At 42.4% G+C, this 16,776-nt stretch overlaps 1 protein-coding gene across 2 annotated transcripts in view; it reads right to left on the bottom strand.

Annotated features, from left to right (window-relative positions):
• Positions 1–16,776, bottom strand: part of Myof (myoferlin) — a 151,247-nt gene that overhangs the window by 132,905 nt on the left and 1,566 nt on the right. The gene's annotated exons all lie outside the window — the stretch shown is intronic.

Below are 16,776 nucleotides of genomic sequence, written 5' to 3'. Positions count from 1 at the left end.
TGCAGTGTCTATCCATTATGATACCTTCAAGGTCATCCTTGTTTTACAGACAAGAAAACCAAGAGCAGTCAACCTGCTTAAGATGACACAATTAATGGGAAACAGTCAGATTTTGAAAGTACATCTCTCTGGCTCCAACACCTGAGGGTTTTCCACACACTACAGCCTCTTTGGAGGCTGTCAGAACATTGGATAATGAAGATATGTTCATATAATATATGCGAGGAAGCTGGATTCTTAGGCAGTGACCACAGGGAAGTCCATGAGCAGATTTCAGGGCATCATGAAACTCTCTAAAGAGTATTTGTTCTAATATACAAAATATTGCCTCTGAGTTTTTCGTGGGAGAGAACTCGCTGTTCTCACAGATTCTCAAGTGAGTTAGTGACCTTTGAAAAAGGTTAGGAATCCCTGCATTCAACAAGCATAAAATGGTACCACTAGCCAGGACTGGTGAGTGAGAACTAAGTCATAAAGAAGGTCTTTTTGGACCTTCAAGGTCCAAAGAGAGAAATGGGCAAATCCAAAAATTCCCATCAAGGTGAAGATAGTAAACTATGTATCCAACCTGGGTACCCAGGAAGCAGAGGCGGAGTTTGGGAATGAATGACAAGGAGGGATTGAAAATGCAGATCTAAGAAGAATAGCTCATTCCAGATAGAGGCCACCAGGTGGGTGGGTTAGCTGGGGAGGAGGGGAGAGCTGGTTATGTCTGGGGACTCTGCACACACAACTGGCTGTGGAAAGGAGTAGAGGGCTGCGGGAGAGGTAATGGTCATACTGTAAGGTCTTAAATTTCCACTAAGCTTCATTTGACTGATAGGAGTCACTTAAAAGAGGAGGATATTAGAGTATGGGCTTAAGAAAATTCAATAAATTCATAATTCAATGATAAAAACCCAGTTGCCAACGACTCTTAATACATTTCCTGGACATATGATTCAGTTTTGTATTAAGAACAAAAGGGAGAAGTCAAGTCTCAGCAGAAGCCTTTGACCACAGACTGGGTGGAGCTACTAAGGAGCAACTTCCTGTAGCTCCAGGCACTAGGCGCAGGGTGCTGCTGCTGAAGCATCTCTAGGAGATGCTCACTGTAAGCCAGGCTTTGCTAAGCCCTTTCCATGCCTCATTTCACTTATTCCTTCTAGCAAACCTGTTGGGTAGGCACTGTTATTATCTCTAGTTTGCAGATAAGTAAAGTAGTCCAGAATGGTTAAGTAATTTGCCCAAGATCATAGGGCTAGGAGGAAGCCCTCTAACCAGGTCTAGTCTCACTCCAAGCCCTTATATTTGCCCCCTGCACACTCCTATTTCCTTGACTAGAAAGGAAAACATAAATAGTTAGCATGAGCTCCTCCCATTCTGGGGAAACCCAGCCCAAACCCTTCCAAGGAGGAGTCTCTGATTAGAATTAAAATGTGAATGCATTATCTTTTATTAAAATCCTATTCTCACACATAAAAAAAGTTAGCAAACAAAAAAGTTGATGAATTAGTTCCTTATCAGCAGCCACAGAGTCAGATATTACTATTATTCAATTATTTGATTGGTCAAATGCTTCAAGGTCAAAGATGCAGGTACCAAACATCTGATTAACCACAGGAAACCCTCCTCCCTTCTCTGCATCACCTACCGCCTCTGCCGCCACCTCTAATTTTATTAAGATGACTGTTCCTTCCGATGGAAAGGATGGAAAGGAATTAAGTACTTACAGCCCTGAACAAAACAACTGACTCAAATGCAGAAACTTTGGACCAAGACTGAGGGCATTCTTCGGGACGTTTCCTGTTTTCTGATTAGCTACGCCTGCCTCTCACTAGGTTCTGTGAAGGTCAACAGTGCAGTGATTAACCTAAATGCAGTGATTAATGAGGTCCCCAGGGGACTGAACAGCCAATTCACCCTCTTCACGGAGCCCTTTCCTTTGCTGGTCACCCACCAGACAGTACACAAGAGCCTTGCAGTTCAGGTCTCCCAAGACTAACTGCCACTTCTGTGCCAGGTGGCCAGCTATGATGTAGAGATGTGACTAACACTTTACCATCAGCTGATTTACAGTAAGAGATTTTCCCTCTATAATGTAGGTGGGCCTCATTCAAACAAACAAAGACCTTAAGAGTAAAAGCTGATGTTTCCTGGAGAAATTCCACCTCAACACCATTAACATAGAAACCCTGCCTGAGTTTCCAGACTGCTGGCCTGCACCACAAATTTCAGACTTGCCAGTCCCCACAGAAGCTCATTCCCTTCTCTGTCTCTCTCTCTCTACACACACACACACACACACACACACACACACACACACTCTCACTGATGCATTCTATTCGTTCTGTTTCTCTGGAGAATCCTGTCTAACCTAACCAATAATAGCAGGAGCCCATGGAGATAATAACACCTACAGTGGTAACACATTTTTATATCCTTTCAAATACACCATATCCTACTGATTCTGATAATCCTGAAGGGAAAGGGACAGATGTTGGCCCACCTCTCCTGACCAGACTTGGAAATTAGTGAACTCTCCATTTTTTGAGCTATTGTCTTTGGAAGAAGTAAGACTCAATCACCAGCTCAGACTTCTTATGTGTAAACTGGTGACTTTAGATGAGATAATATCTAAAGTGTCCTCCAAGTTTAGTGCGACATGAACCTCAGGAGGTGTCCCCAAGTCCTGAGTGGTTAGATTGTGGTGTCTTTCTGAAATGGCTCAAGGAGAAGAAGGAGTGCTGTTTTCAAAGCCTTCCTCACTAGGTGAAGTGAATCAACCAGGTCTCCAGGATCAGCCGTGTGTCTTAACTTGATGTCAGGAGTATTTCACCTTTTTCAGGTTCCAAGGTCAAGGCCTCTTTCTTCTGAGAGAGGAACAGTCACGCATCAATTCATCCACCATTTGCCTAAAATTTCACAGACCCCCTGAAGCCCATCCACATGTGGCTAGCATTTATTCAGTGCTCTGAACCAGTCAGAGCTCCGAGTACTTTCCATGAGTTATCTCATTTAATCTTCACAACAACTCTAAGAGGTAAGTTCTATGATGATCATGCCCAGTTACAAAGGGGGAAACCAAGGCACAGAGAGATTCAGTAGCTTATCCCAGCTAGGAAGTGACAGAGCTAGAATTCAAACCTGGCAGATAAGAGACACAGAGCAGTTTCCAACATTGGAGGATTAAGGCTAGGCCGTTACTCTTTGAAGACTGGGAGTATATTTTATTAATATTGTTATCCACTCCCGGCCCTCAGCCAATGCTTACTAGATAGTAGTTTCTCCATGATTTGAGTGAACTGGACTTTACAAATTCACATAAGTATTATGACCATGGTTGCTTTCATGATTAAGTTAGAGCTTGAATACAAAGTGCTCAATCCCCAGCCTACAGAAAGCACTAAACAAATGAGCTATTAGATGATTTCTCTTTATGGCAACAGGGCAGCCCCCTTTTGCATACTGCAGGGTTCCCTGTTGTATAACAGGGTGTGCCCAGTGAGGCAGGGACTGCCCTAATGGAATAATTTCCATGTGGCTCCATTCCAGACCTCAGAGGCTGCCTGGGGCAGCTGGCATGTGGGCAGCGACGTCCTCTCTGGCAGATAGCCTGGAAGCCATGATCATGGGGTAATTTCTACAATAACTAGGGCCCAGAGATGGCTCTGGGAAGGGTAAGCAGGAGATGTCTCATCCCTCAGGACTTGAGAGGGACAGGGGAGGGGAAGGGCACAGAGTCATGTGGACTACCCAGGGGAACCTACTGGGGTAGTGTTTCTGACTTTACGCTTTCCAATCCTGTCTGCTCCAGTGCTCTGGAACGATGTTGCCAAACGGGTTCCAGGAGAAAAACATTTGGCCCAAGTGGGAACCATGATACCAAGAAAGGCTGTTTTGTACATTTATTTAGCAGCTGCTGATAGCGCTGATACACAGGAACGCCCAGGCAGAGGCAGGCAAGGTTCCTGCTCCCCTTTCTGCACCCCATGCCCCACAGGCCTCTGGAGATGCCCTTCCAGGAGAGCAAGTTCTCAAATCAAACCCAGATCCTCCCAGGCAACTGCAGTGAGGCCTGTCAATTTGAAAGGCTCATGGAAGCTATTCCCTGAAAGCCAACCCTAGGGAGCAGTTCCATCCTGGCTGTGCCACCTGCAGGGCTCAGGTGGAGCCAGACACCTGAATTGGCTGCTGCGGTGATGATCTTGTGTGTGAGCATCCGTTCTGGGCCAGGTACTTTAAACACAGGAAGTGTCAGCATGCCCATTTGACAGATGAAGAGACTGAGGCTCAGTGGTATTAACTGACTTGCTCCAAGATCACAGAACTACTAAGTGGCAGAGTCGAGCTTTAGCCCCAAGTCTGCTTCATTTCCCAACCTGTCCTCTTAACTCCAGGGCGACCTGTGGCTTTTTCAGTCATTATCAGCTGTGTGACTTTGGGCTACTTCCTAGGTCCAGATTTATTCATTAATAAAAATTGCTATCTAATGCCAGGAATAATAGCTACCATATATAGGACTTGTAATCTGCCACACACTCTTCTAAGAGCTTGGTAGATGTCACCTATTATCATTATTCTTATTTCAAGGCATAATAAGGTTAAGTTGCATGTCCAGAGCCACCTGCTCTCAAGAAACAAAGCCAGAATTTGAATGTAGGCGTTCTGCTTCCTGAGACTCCTAGCCACTCCAGCTTCTGGGTGGCATGTTTCTGAGACCTAATTTATAGAGAATGAATTAAGGCTGGTTCTTGGCAAATTCGCTAACTCCACAGAGGAGATGAGGTCCAGAAGGCATTTCTAGGCCTGAACGTCCTATAACAAGGGGATTAAAAAGTCTACTGGCAGAGGAAGGATCAAGTGAGAAAGCAAGAAAGTGCCCAGGATGCAAGGGACATTGCTATATGTTGGGTTAGAAGCACAACCTGCAATGGCTTCCATCAGACAAGCATGATTCAACAGTCACACAAAATAATTCTGAAAGCAAAGAACGAGTCAAAAATCTTGAAAATTAGATCCCATCCCTTCTAAGCAGAAAAGGACGAGCTCCATGGGCCCTGGGCCTAAGATGCTGACATTCCATAATTAATAATCTTGTTAAACAGGATTTTTGCTATTGCCAACAGTTTTATTCCACTCTCCTCAGACCTCCCTCCTATGCTGTAAGTGGCTTTGACCTCTGGGCTCTTTAGTGAGCTGGTTGTTTGCTGCAAACCTGCAGGAGTGCTGGGAGTCGGGAGTGTTTGTGGGCTGTTGTCTGTCAGTGGAGCCTGGGACAGGGACAGAGGGTAGAACTAAAGCAAGAGAGATGTCAAGCACAGGGAAAGCGAGCCATGCATTTTTCTAAGCAGTGGGAAAATGTATTGGACTAAGAATCTCAAGACCCAGGTTCTGTTTATTCCCTGCCTCTTGTGGGCTATGCAACTTTGACCTCCCTTGATCTTTCTGAGTCTCAATACACTCACCTGAAAAGGGGGTATAAGCACCTGTCTTCATCACCACCTGATGTTGGGAAGATCAATCCCATGAAAAGATTTTATACAATGTAAGGGGTCTGAGAGGGGTGACTTTCACAAAGCATGTCACTATGGGAAGCCATCATAAGGTGGGTGTCTAGCTCAGCCAGGTGCAGTGGCGCATGCCTGTAATCCCAGTGACTTCAGAGGCTAAGGCAGGAGGATCACAAGTTTGAAGCCAGCCCCAGCAATTTAGTGAGGCCCTAAGCAATTTAGAGAGAATTTGCCTCAAAAATTAAAAAAAAAAAAAAATCTGAGAATGTGGCTCAGTGGTTGGGCGTCTCTGGGTTAAATTCCTGGGGCCTGTGCCTAAGCCTCCATCATTGCTTTTTGAATGGATGCATGTTTGAAAGGAGAAAGCAGCAACAACACAAATCAGGGAGAGACAGGAAGTAGCTAGGCAGTGAATTCAGACAGTGAGGAAGGATAAGCAAAAAATATAACTTTTTATGTTATTTGCATAAGAAAGAAAGATAAGGGGAAATTTTTTTTACAATTTCTAAGCTTTACTATTAGGATGAAAAAGATGATCAAGGTAATAAACCAGCAAATAGGTAAAATGAAATGACACCTCATCCTGACAGTTAAATATTAGATTTTTAATACTTTACATACACTGTTAGGTTTTTAGTTCCCACTGATAAAATGGCTCAAATGTGATTACCAGCAGAACTGATTCACTCCTAAGCTATGTCACCTCTGAACCTCTGAGTCACTGCAAGTCGTAAAGGTTTCATTACCCTGTGGCAAGCTCAGCCCAGGAGGGTTGGGTTTTGTTTTTCTTTTCTTTTTATAGAATTCTTTTGTTCTTGGTGCACTTTCTTCCTCCTGCAGACTGGATCCAAATGTCCCCCACACTGAACAACTCAGTGAAGGGGGCGGAAGCATTCACTTGACTCGGTGGTGGTTGTGGTCCAGGTACTGTGCCATCTCCTCATTCATCCTGAGCTCTGCAAATACAGTCTGGAATCTAGTAAAACCCTGCCCTGTCTCTGCCCCAGCTCCCCCATAGGAAAAATGGCGATAAAACAACACCTTCTTCCTAAGAATGAAATGAGGGTTAGGTACTATATGCAGGTGTGTGCGCAGAGTAAGAGCTGAATAAATGGTGGAAGGCCAAGTAATTGTTATTACTCGGGTTGTACATCCAGCCCATAGTCTCTAAAAGATCAAAATAACTGCGTAGACCTTCCTATGTGCTTACACTGTACTCAGGCCAATCCCTGCACCTTGCTTGCAGTTGGGACTATTACCCACTCCGTTTTACAGATAAGGCAAGTGAGGTCCACAGGTGCTGGGCCACAGTGAGTGGGCAGCCTGGACTGGGCTGCTGTGGCTGTCTGTTGCTATCTGTGCTGCCTGCTTAGGTCTTCAATAAGCACATGTGGCTATGTGCATTAAAATTAATTAAAACTAATATTAAATTTTCAGTCTCTTGGTCACAGTGGCCACCTTTCAGTGATCAATATTCACATGTGGCTAGTGGCTACCACATTGGACAGGGCAGATCTTGACCATTTCCCCCATCATAGGAAGTTCTTGTGAACATGTTGCTCTAATAATCTTCCACATATAGAAAGTGATTGGTGAATAAAGCTTTTTAAAAAGTCTGTTTTATTTTCACCAAACTGACTAGTTGTTTAGACACGATGTGAACCCAGTCTAGACCTCTTTTCCAGACTTACAGCTTCACCCTTTACAGGAGCTTAAAGGTCCTGTATGGCCACCCTCACTAGATTTGTAATCTTTCTATTTCTTTAGCACATAACTGGGGGCATTAATTTTTCATTTGGCAACGTGCAAAGGGAGGCAGACTTCAAGAAGTGGAGGGAGAATAAACATCTACTTTAAGTCTGGACACCTTAAGTGCATCATGTTATTTATTTTTATAACCTTTAGAGGAAGATCATATCCCCACTGCAGATTCCATGCCATTAATTAAGACCAAAGCCTATGTCAAGGTCAGAGGTAGGCTGGGGCTCCTCTGACTTCCGGCTTTTGTTGAGATGCAGCTCATGGATTCCAACCAGCCTGTGGAAACCTGAAGTCTTAAATACTTAAGATCAGTTTGGTAGTTTGTGGGCATAGAGATCTGGTCTCATATGGTGCCTATGGTCCATGAATCCCTGATCCAAATGAGTAGAAGAGCCACAATCATTCATTCAGTAACTTATTATTGATTATTTACTGTATACCAGGCATCAAGCCAGGTGCTAGGGAAAGTGACATGGGCCCTGTTCTCACAAAGCTTATGGTCTAATGGAAAGGGTCGGTGTAAATTCAATAAGCCACAAAGGAGCAGAGGATGTCAGGGCAACTGATTTAGGAAAACTGATCTCCCCACAATGTGCTTCTGGGAGGAGCAGGGTGAACTCTGGTTCCAGCCCTGTCCTCAGGAGCCCAGACCAACAAAAAGATCTGATACTTCAGGGGACCAAGGTTATTTCCCACATGCCTTCAGCTGTGCTATGGTACCCAGCACAACTTTGGTCAAATGGACCTCAAAAGGCTGGCTACACTGCAGCCATTGTCACTCAGAGCTAACAAGGCAAGTGTGAGCTGAAAGTCCAAGTCAGTGGAGAGTTGCTAAGAATCTAGTATGCCCACAGTCATTAGAATGGCCATTATTAAAACCAGAAAATAATAAAAGTGTTGTCAAGGATGTGGAAAAATTGGAACTCTTGTGCATGCACATCTGCTAAGAATGTAAAACGGTGCTGCAGCTGTGGGAAACAGTAGAGCAGCTCTTTAGGATGTTAGTACATGTCCCAAAGAACTGAAATCAGGGACACAGGTACTTGTACCATTGTTTGTAGTAGAATTATTTGTTAGAGCTAAAAGGTAGAAGCACCCGTCAGCAGATGAATGGATAAACCAAATGTGCTATATACTTACGATGGAATATTATTCAGCCTTAAAAATGGAGAATATTCCGAGAGATACTGCTACATGAATGAACCTTGAAGGCATTATGCTCAGTGAAATAAGTCTGGCACAAAAGGACAAATACTGTTTGATTTCACTTATATGAAGTGCTTAGAGTAGTCAAATTCATAGGGATAAAAAGAATGGTCACTGCCAGAGGTTAGGGATAATGGGAATGGGCAGTTATTATTTAATGGGTACAGACATAATTTCAGTTTTACAAGGTGAAGCGTTCTGTTGGTGAATGGATGGTGTTGTTGATGGTTGAAATGTATGCTTTAAAATGGTTAAGATTATAAATGTTATGCATCTTTTACCACAGCTAAAAACAAAGAACCCACTATGTGCCTAATTGAGAGGCCATGGTGCACTCTTATCAATAAATCAGACATGGGCTCTGCCTTCAAGATGCCTGTGCAGCCACAACCAAAGGGCTTCCCACTTTTTTTGAAATCTAAGCCTAGGCCACTCCTCAGAAAGGTCCGTTAGGGTTCTGTATGATCCCAGCAGTGGGAAAGGAATGGGTATAAAAGGAGCATCTTTCATATAACAATTATGTGTCAGGCTCTATGGTAAGAGCTTTAGATATTGTCTCTCTACTGACCCTTACACTGTTTTTTTTTAATATTTAGTTATAGGTGGACACAATGTCTTTATTTTACTTTATGTGGTGCTGAGAATGGAACCCAGTGCCTCACGCACACCAGGTGGCTGCTCTACTTCTGAGCCACAACCACAGCCCCGTCCTTACATTATTTCTATGAATTATACCCTATTCCCCTCACTTGATAGATGAGGAAATGAAGGTTCAGAAATACAGTTGCCCGGGCTGGGGATGTGGCTCAAGCGGTAGCGCGCTCTCCTGGCATGCGTGCGGCCCGGGTTCGATCCTCAGCACCACATACCAACAAAGATGTTGTGTCCACCGAGAACTAAAAAATAAATATTAAAAAAAAAAAAGAAATACAGTTGCCCAGTGACAATTTCCTAGTAATAAAACCAGAAATGAAATTTAATCTGCCTATTCCTAAGGTCATCCTTTTCCATCTATTGTGTTGATCATAGAAAAAAGGAGTCTCTTCGTGTGGGATGTTAGGTCAATTAGCAGATTGAAGACGCAAAGAGCCAGGACAGTGGTGCAAACCTGTAATCCCAGGAGCTTGGGAGACTGAGGCGGGAGGCTGAGGCAGGAGGATCACAAGTTCAAAGCCAGCCTCAGTAATTTAGCAACACCCTAAGCAATTCAGTGAGACCCTGTCTCTAAGTAAAATATTTAAAAGGGCTGGAGATATGCCTCAATGGTAAAGTAACCCTGGGCTCAATCCCTGGTACAAAAAAAAAAAAAAAAAAAAAAAACAGAGCAAAGAACAGGTCAAATCCTTAAACTAGGAGATGGACTGAGTTCTAGTCCCTCAGAAGCTCATCCTGTGCATTAGACACATCTGGTATACCTGTTTGTCCTGGGCTTCCATGTCCTTTAACCAAAGCTGATTGGACCAGGTATGAACATCTGATCAAAATAGAGCCAACTAGAGTCTGTCTCTCAAAGACCTCAATGAGGAGACACTAACAGTGTAGTTAGGGTCCAGTCAGGATCAAGTCACCTGGTGGTGACCCAAAGCCCACACAAGCGGCCTCAGTAAGGTAGCCAATGTGCAGAAAGGTAATGGCTGCCATGTGTAGAGAAGAACTGAGGCCTGAGGCTACACAGTCTCTGGGAGAGAGGGAGAGAGTACTAATGACTCCTTGCCGGACATGATGATGTCTCTCGTGAGGCCCAGGATTTGGATTCTGAGAGATTTCTCTCTAACTTTAGAAAAACTCCCAAGATTTTCTTGAACCAGCTTGAGTGTGTCCCTTGTCATTAAACAATTCCAGACCATGACACCTTCCGTCCTGGGTCCAACAGTGGCATAGAGAGAGGAGGATCTTCTATGTATGAGACCCTCATCTTAGCTTGACCTTTGGGAAGACAGAAGATTGGTTTTCAAATATCACTGTCAAATTCTAAGCCTTTCTTCTGTCTCCAGATGGCCTCTTCCCTCCTGTCTCAGGGGGCTAAAGCCCCCATGTTGACCTCTCACAGTGCCGCCCACCTGGTTGAGAGGAGGCCAGGCAGTGTGAGGCTCAGTCTGCCTAATATGGATTTCTTATTGATTTAAATCAATCAGCTTCTTCCTTCGTAACTTTCCTTTATTAGTTCCTTCTGATTCCAGCCCAAGAATGACCTCCCTCTGCCCTGGGAAACATTTGTCTCAACTTGTAAACTTTCTAAGTTGTCTCCCTGACTATTTCTCATCAGTTACTCATATATCACTGCCTGGGGGCTCCCCAGTGGTTGACAAGTCCAGTGCAAGCCATGACCATACCAGGCCCCATGGTCAACCTCATCACAGAGGAACGTGGCCTCTGGACTTTCTATGCTGTTCCCAAACCTGGAAGGTTCTTTTCCCCATTCTTTATGTCTTCTTTTCATCCTTTAAGACCAAGTCAAATGACACTTTCTTCACAAAGCTCTTCACTCTTCCATCTAATTTTAAATTATAATCTTGGCATGTCTAGTCTCCTAATTCATCCAAGAGTTCTAACTAGTTGGTCTTCTGGATCTAGAATCATGTCGTGAGTATTTTTCAAGCCTTGGTTTCCTTACACACTGAAGTAACTGTTATCAAATAAATTTAGGGCAATTTAGGGATTCTCATGTGTAAAGTCACTTGTATTTTTATTTGATCCTCAAACAACTCTGGGAGATAGGAGGCCTTATTAAAAAACACCGAGGCTGGAGATTGTATTTGATCATGAATAACTAGGTAGCAAGAGGTAGCAACTAGAATCCTCATGCAGGCATCCCAGGCTCCAAAGCTCAGTCTTTGCATTCTAATGCCCAATAAGATGTTAGCTGATAAGACTTACGGTACCAGATGTCCCATAGTTATTTCTTAGTGAGAACTGTGTTCAAAGTACACCCCTGTCCAACAGAACAGCTGTTGAATGGAAATCACACAGTGGGTAAGGTAACTAGTGTCATATCATGGCGTTATGAGTAGTGTGTGTATTATAGACCATCGAATGCTTCACATAGGAATTTTCAACACATTTTTCTCGCTGGGAACAAGAATGCAAAGTGTCTAAGACACTAGTTTGCTCCCGGATAGCAGGTGCTGGGAACTGGTTGTGTGCAGGGTTCAGGAATGTGTGAAGTGGCTCTTTGCCAAGTCTCATCCACAAAGCACCTGAGAGAACAGTAAGTGTAATTCTGGCTGAATGAGGAGCTTGGCCAGCTTCCCATGGTCCCTTTCACAACTAAGGATCAATGACTTTATCACACCAAGATGTCTCCAATCTCCAGCCAGCTCTTTGCTTTCAGGGGCGATACCTAAATCTATATAACATCAATGATGTGTCAGGGTTGCAGAAATTATAAAAACACCATGCCTCGTGACAGGGCCAGATCCTAGGGGGATGGAAAAACTCATCAATAATCAGAAAAGAAACATAAAACCCGAAAAATATCAACATCTCTGGCTGAGAAGATGAAGGTAAAATATGCTGTGGAGGAGGAAAGGAAAAACAAGGCATATTAATCAATTTCTAAAAGGCTATTGGGCCTTTGTAAATGGCCGAGAGTCTCAGAATGTGCCTTTGGGAAGTGTACCTTTGAGAGTTTCTATTCTTTGACAGGGTGGGGCCGCTGTCCTTTGGCGGTGAGTCTCCAAGCCCTGTTCTTCCGGAAGTGACCAGAGTGACTCAGTAGATGAAACACTTTTGCCTTCCTGAGTGTTTTGTTAATACAATACGTTGGTCCTACTAAAGTACCTGAATGCCGTGGCTCTCATTTGAGCTGTGGAAATTTTCTGGACTAGTTCCTTGAGGTGTCCTGGGTAACCAAATTTCTATGTGGGTAATTCACTGAGAGCCTTCACAGACCACAGCAAACGAGATCCATGAGCTCTTTCTCCCATCATACTCCAACGGTTCTAGATGGAATCTGGCAGCTTTTGTGCTTCTATAAAAGTTTTTTTTCCAAAAAGTATTCAGGATTTTGGATATTCCTAACACAGAATTTTAAAATGTCCAAGGTGATAGATCTGCCAATTATCCTGATCTGAACATTACACATTATATGCATGTACTGAAATGTTGCACTAAACCCCACTAATACGTAATTATTGTGTGTCACCCAAAAAAACCACATTCAAAACCAATTTTTTAAAATAGGGAATAAGAATATATATATGGTTTGTTTGTTTCCTCTCAGTGTTAATGTCCTTAAGTGGAAAAAAGAATCAACTGTACAATTTCAAATAATAAAATGGTTCTTGCTAAAAATAGGCAAGTCTCAGGGCTGGGGATGTAAGCTTAGTGCTGGAACACTTGTCTAGCATCAGTGAGGCCCTGGGTTCAACTCCAAGTACCACAAATAAATTATTTAGTTAATTTAATTAAAAATAGAGAAGTGATAATTTAATTAAAAATAGAGAAGTGATAAGTCTTTATTGGATAAATCACAGCCTTTGAGGATATCTATAGAATTAATCCCTTTCAGGTAAGCCATTACTGACCCATATATTTTGGTGCTGGGGATTGAACTTGGGGGTGCTTTGCCACCAAGCTATGTCCCAACCTTTTTTCTTTTCTTTTCTTTTCTAAGACAGAATCTTACTAAGTTGCTTGAGGCCATGCTTAGTCTCCAACTTGAGATCCTCCTGCCTCAGCCTCCTGAGTTGCACTCACATCACCCGGCTTGCCCCATTTTTTGAAAGAAGAAAAAAAGGATTCTCAGGAAGGTAAAGTGGTTTACTGAAGACTACAAAGTTTGACACACTAATTAGAAGGAGGTTATAGAAATATCTAGGCTTGCACTCCCAAAACATGTCCAAGTAAAGCCAATCATGGTAGTGCACACCTGTAATCCCAGTGGCTCAGGAGGCTGAGGAAGGAGGATTGCAAGTTCAAAGCCAGCCTCAGCAATTTAGTGAGGACCTCCACAACTTAGTGAGACCCTGTCTCAAAATAAAAGATAAAAAGAGCTGGGGATGCTCAGTGGTAAAGCATCCCTGGGTTTGATCCCTGGTATTTAAAAACAAAAAAGTCCAAATGAAATAATAAGAATCTCAAAAAATAAGTAATAACCTAACACTTGGTGGCCATTTAGACAGTAGCAGCAGTCATCTCTCCAAGAAAAGATCTGCAGGAAGCTAGAAGCAAGAGAAAATGCTGGCAGATGGAATAGACAGAATGAGGAAACTGCTACAGTGGCAACCACCACTTTCTCCAGGAAATGAACATTGTTTATGAATGTAATGTTGCCACATGCCGCCACATCATGAATGCACAACAATATAAAGTATACAAGAAAGTTCCTCTGGACCAACTGTTCAAGAGATTTGACACAGAACAATGAGGAGCCAAGGGGGAAATGGAAGTTCATGGCAATATCCACTCACGCAAAACCACAGACAACAGAGTCAGTCCTTCAGCAAGGCAAACATTCACAAAAATGGCACTTCACGGACATCCACTGCTGTATTGTTGCTAGCAGGTAGCAGTGACTGGAAGAACTTGCATGTCTATAGCACAAGACTGAGAAATATTTAAATCAAATCAGTCAGCAGGTAGTAATTGAGGAAGACAGAAAGCGTAGGGAGGGTGGGGTGGGAACATATAATCCCTTTTGGATTGTTCATTTGCTTTATTTTTACACGCATTAGTTTTTACTTAAAAAATGATTTTATGCCCAGTCAGTAATGATATTTTAGCCAACAAACAGACTGTATATATGATGGTATTCCCATAAGATAATCTTGCGTAGTGACATCATAGCTGTGTTCATAGCTGAGTGGTGACACATTTCTCAGAATATGTCCCCATTGTTAACTGATGTGTGAGTTTTTTTCTCTGTTTTAAGAATAGCTTGAAGATATGATGTCCTTTTACCCTAATGCTTCAGACTCTCTATATATGTAAGTTTGCATTTATGTATGAATATGTGTACGTGATATGTATAACAAAGTGAACATGGGAGAGAGAATAAAGACAATGTAGTAAAATTTTGACATGTTAGGAATCTGCAGGATTCATAGAAACCATGAATCTTTGTTCCAGTTTTTCCTCTTTCTCTATGTATATGTGTATAAACCTTTTGCAACTTTTCTGTAAGTCTGAAATCATAGAAAAATAATACAATGCAAAATTTTTTAAAAGGTTCAAAAATATTGTATTATTTAAGTTTAAAAAATTTTTAAACCTGTCATGTCTTGGAACATAGTAATGTCTTAGAGTTGATAGAGGTCCCAGAAGCCTGTATAGTCTACTTCCTGCTGGATTTGGCTTTGTAGCTCAGCTACCTAAGTGGAACTCAAGAGAGAAAGGCCACCTCTGGCTCATAGGGCCTTCTGGCCTTAAGATCAGAGCTGATTCATTGACCTGGTGCATGGACAAGGAAGTAAAAAAAAAAGAGAGAGAGAGAAGCCTGGTGGCTTCCATAATCTACTTGGGCCCCACTAAATACCAAAGACAGTTGCACAACAGAGATTGCAGTAGCCCCCAAATCCTCCTGGCTCATACCAGACCTTGAGCAACTTTTGTGTTCAGGCCTCAGATGAGCCTGAACACAAAAGACTGAGGTCAATTCCAAATCAGTTGGTTGTCAGTACAGCACATTTTCAGCTGCAGTGCAGCTACAGTCTCTGCTATGGTTTGGACAGGTGTCCCCTCAAAAGCACATGTTATAGGTTTGTTTTCTGTGGTGCAATTGGGAAAAGGTAGAAACTTTAAGAGGTAAGCCCTAGTAAGAGGTTTTAGATCTTTGGTGGTATGCGTTTGAAGAGATTGTTGGGGCCCTTAATGTGTCTGTCTGTCTGTTTGTCTGTCTGTCTGTCTCTCTCTCTCTTTGTTCTTCCCCATGATGTAAGAAGGTTTGCTCTGCCACCTGCCCCAACCATGACACCATCGTTAAAGGTCTACAAGTAATAGATCTGCTCAGTCATTGACTGGACCCTCCAAAACTGTAAGTCTAAATAAATCTGGTCTCTTCATAAGTTGATCATCTAGGCTTAGTTGTTAAAGTAACAGAAAAATGACTAACACAGCCCCACAGTGTCTACACAAGCACTAACACACCTCTTGGCTGTGCTTCCTGTCATCTTATGGTCTGAGAAGAGCTGCTTACTGCTCGGATCTGTCTGCTTTATGTACTCAAGAGGCAAAATGTTTACACATTTCCGTTAACACATGGACTTTCTTTGGTGACACACTGATATTCTCTTAGGGCTTCTGTATCTTCCAAACTACACGCTACCTCACTCCACACCACAATGCACATCTGGCTTTGCTCCAAGTTCCCAGTGATAAACATTATCATGATATAATGTAAGTATCCTCAGAACTATTAAGACTTAATATTACTTAATTTTATACACTGCTCAAAGTTGTGAGGGGCACAACTGGGAAGGATTTGCTATCACTAGTATTGTAAGCCACTGGGGAAGATTGAAAGCAAGAAAAATGCCATATTCATTGCTATAACCCCTCCAGCACCTAAGGAACATCTCCCATGTCTTGCTGAGAGCTTAGGTTCAATACATGGGATCCATCCCCTCTATTCCATAGCTGAGAAATTTGAGATACAGCTGTTAAATCTGTGTTAACTAAGGTCATCATATACTTAGCTAAAAAGTCAGCTGTTGTCCAGATGTTCCTACACTGAGTTCAATGTTCTTTCATGTGTCAGATTGCTTGTTAGATGAATGAATGAATGACTTTACCATTCCATGTGTACAACCAAAAGATATCAGAAAAGACATTAAAGTTAAATAATCTAGCAAATGCAATTGTTTGGATAGACTGTATTTTCCCATTAGTTTTCCATTTTCCACTACGTGTTTTTATGTTCAGAGCCTTAGACATAGGTTTAGTCATTTAAAAATTTTAACTAAGACATTTACATCTGACAAATCAGATTTCAATAATCTATATCATTTGCTTTAAACAATGACATCACCAGATTGAGCCCAATATATTTTTACATGTCTTTACATGCCAATGGTGAAGGATGCAAACACTCCATGTTATATCCCTAGTATAAAAAAAAAAGATTTGAAAATAACTAATACATGCAAATGAACTCTGACATAACATGATTACAAGATATTCGCTAGCCAGACGTTTAAACCACATCCTAGTTTAAGAATGCAAATTTTGACCAGGTACAGCGTTATACATGTGTAATCCCAGCTCCCCAGAAGGCTGAAGCAATATGATCTCAAGTTCAAGACAGCCTGGGCAACTCAGTCAGATACTATCTCAAAATAAAATTTAAATTTAAAAAGGCCTGGGGATGTAGCTCAGTGGT

The sequence above is a fragment of the Ictidomys tridecemlineatus genome, chromosome 1 (assembly GCF_052094955.1).
Source record: "Ictidomys tridecemlineatus isolate mIctTri1 chromosome 1, mIctTri1.hap1, whole genome shotgun sequence".
Lineage (NCBI taxonomy): Eukaryota > Metazoa > Chordata > Mammalia > Rodentia > Sciuridae > Ictidomys > Ictidomys tridecemlineatus.
The sequence above is the reverse complement of the archived record's forward strand: the minus strand, read 5'-3'. Positions and strand labels throughout refer to the sequence as shown.